The sequence below is a fragment of the Brassica oleracea genome, chromosome C4 (genome assembly GCF_000695525.1).
Source record: "Brassica oleracea var. oleracea cultivar TO1000 chromosome C4, BOL, whole genome shotgun sequence".
In the NCBI taxonomy this organism is placed as follows: Eukaryota; Viridiplantae; Streptophyta; class Magnoliopsida; order Brassicales; family Brassicaceae; genus Brassica; species Brassica oleracea.
In genome coordinates this window covers 22,240,596-22,243,864 of record NC_027751.1, presented here as the reverse complement: position 1 = coordinate 22,243,864, position 3,269 = coordinate 22,240,596, and positions in this window count along the sequence as shown.

Below are 3,269 nucleotides of genomic sequence, written 5' to 3'. Positions count from 1 at the left end.
AGCGTGAACAACAGGTAAGATCCTAGGCCACGAGAGCTGTCGGTACGAGGTGACCTCGACGCGACCTCGGCGCGACCTCGGCGCGAGTCGTCCTCGCCCATGAGCGAGGTAACCTCGGCGCGGGTCCTCGACGCGAGTCATCCTCGCCCATGAGCGAGGTAACCTCGGCGCGGGTCGTCCTCGCCATGGGCGAGGTGACCACGGCGCGGGTCCTCATGGGCGAGGTGACCTCAGCGCGGGTCGACCTCGCCCATGGGCGAGGTGACCTCGGTGCGGGTCGTCCTCGCCCATGGGCGAGGTGACCTCGGTGTGGGTCGTCCTCGCCCAGGGGCGAGGTGACCTCAGTTGAGACGGTCCTCGCTTACAATCGAGACCTCATCTAGATTGATCCTCTTCTCGACATTCCTCGGTTCGCATCCGCGAAAAACTGTGTTTTACTTGATTATCCATTTTCCGGGAAAGTCTAGTTTTCAAGGATCGATCGAGAGTTGGTTTTCCGAGAACTTTCAGGCATTGATTCCGTCGTGACCGGTTTTGACCCAAACAAAGCTGGGACCATAATAAGCAGGGCTTGGAAAGATGATTGCCAACCATGAGATTGTTTCTTCGTGTGTTTGATCTCACAGCGGAGCTGCTTCATCTGCGTGGTAAGTTGGATCACTATTTCCGTAAGTTGAGCATTTGTGTAGCTGTAGGTGCTTGAACGGGTAAAGTAAGAACTTATACGCCTTTGCTTTGTTTGAGACGGCTGTCTTGGTCTTAGTGCTTGCTTAATAGTACCAGACTTCTTCTTAACCCTGTTTTTGGGATTCATGATGAGAGGCTCCGATGTAGCCCCACCAGGCCACATTTGTTTGTTGAAGGGATGTTGATCAGCTATCAATTGTTCCAAGTAGACAACACTGTCTTCCTTGACATCGTTAGGCCACACTCCCCACCCTGGCAGTGGCTGGCTTTCGATAGGTATAATGGGCGTGACAACCAGCTGAAAGCAGAAAAATACGGGTTAAACTTTTAAAAAAATATAAGAATCAAGTGATTAACATATAACTCATGAAAATGTGCTTACATCGGGGGCAAATTCCACGCGTCGGATGTCGATGGAAGTGATTGAGGGGTGTTGTGGTAGAAGACTGGTAGAAGACCATCTTCTAAATCCATCACTGTGAGACTATTTGAGGGAGCTGGGATGTAATCCATAAGCTGGGGGATTGCACGAAATGCCACCAACTGAAGTGAGAGTGGGAAGCCCTGTAGTCTGAAACTGAACTGCTTGAGCTTCCTCACAAGTGTAGCAACAGGATCTTCACATTTGATGGGGACAAACTTGGGAGGTTTCATGTAGGAGATGGTCTTGAGGAAAGACTCCGTACCCCAAGGGAAAGGAAATTTTTTTTGGAGATTTTCAACCAATCTAACATAACGAGGAGTTGGACGTGGTTTCTGTTTGTGAGCAATGAGGACCCCGTCGACGATGATTATCAGAGCAATACGTATCTTCTTCCAACCAGACATGTTTGTGTCAGTCTCAAGCATGCGACATAATTGGGCAACCGTAACCATTTCCTTCTTTCCAAAAAGACTCTTCCACACACTGTCTCTTCCCGCCACAATCTTTTTGGCGGTGTCGGGATGATATCCTTCGGGGAAGGAGCCACAGGGGAGACCGGTTCTTCAAGACCATATCGAAAAGGTAACCCACCAAAAACAGGCCAGAGAGTATTTTTGGGGAGACATACTAACTGACGAGTGAGGAACGAGTGAATCAGCTTACACGACACTGGGCATTGGCGGACAGGGAGGTCAAAGAGCTTTCCGAAACAGGATTGACAGATGGTTTCAAACTCCCGAGTGCGGCGTAGGACATTTTGAATGAACGGTAGAAGATCCGGTGAGGAGTAAATGTTGAGACGCTTGGTGGGAATTATGTCCGTCGCAAAGAGTCGCAGAGGTAACCGGAGGTCCGTCAGAGAGGTACCTACATACGAAATCACAGGAGGGTATTTATCAGAACTAAAAACTCGGTAACCAAAAATCCAATAACACATGTAAAGAAGAGAACTATTCGTAAATCATCACCAAAAAGTACCTCCAATTTCGTTTTGTGGTGGCGATTTGTCTTCTGGAATCTTCGGTTTCTTCTTGTTCAGTGGTTTACTCATGGTTCGCGGCGGCTTAAGGTGATGAACAGGATCGATGAATCCGACGGAGATGAATGTAAAAAGTCTCAGTAGGGTAGGAGATGAAATGGGGATGAACTGAGATTAGGGTTTGCGATTTGGGGGAAACAGATCTACTTTCAAAATGCGTAGGGAGTGAGAATATAATTTTGTTTTTATTTTCTAATTCTTAAACATCGAGACACGTGTTGTTGGGGAGGGTTAACTATAATTAGATACTGGAAAATGAAGGCTTGTCTGGTTAGGTTAGTCTTGAGGGTATGTGAGACATTGTACACATATAAAGTGTGTGGCATGTGTAAAGTGTCAGATTCTGTAAATTGAAAAACACAATGTGTCTTAGAGTGTAAAAATTTCAAAGATATATGAGGAAGAAAAACTTAAAAAAGAGTGAGACTTACTAGTTACAATCTACTTATGTTTTAAGTAGCATACCTAAACAAAAGAGCATTGAAACTAGGAAAAATGTCCGAGTAGAACAAAGTGCTAATAAAAAGATGAAATGTGACCTCGTGGTAATATTCTCTTCAGCAAGATAATAAAATTGTAATTTTATCATTGTGAACTCATCTTAACTGTCCATAATGATGACTTGTGAAGACTCATTAACGGCTGAGATTATCCAGTTTTCATAATTCTCCCACCTCATTCTTCTGTGTTTCGCCGTCTCCATCTACATTTCTTCTGCACATGGCGTTACTCTCTCGAATCCTTCGCACATCGTCATCAATCCTCCGTCACCTTGATAAGATCCTCAAATGGATCGAATCTACGTAACCAGAAAGGAGGAAGGATCGAGAAGAAAGGATAAGAGAGAGAGAAGAAAGGATAAGGAGATAAGATTGATTGATTAATTATTTGATACCAACTTTAGGGAATGAATTCCCGTTAAGTATTTTACAATCACATCAAACGACAGAGTATCATACTTAATTAAACGACATAGTTTTATAACTCATAAAGATAAGAAACTCTCCCTCTCAGAAGGAGGCTTCGCTCCCATGCTTCTTCCTCCACTTCATTTAGCCACTATGCTTCACTCTCTTTGATCTAAGCTTCTTCTGCGTTAAAGCTAAAGGGACCGCTAGC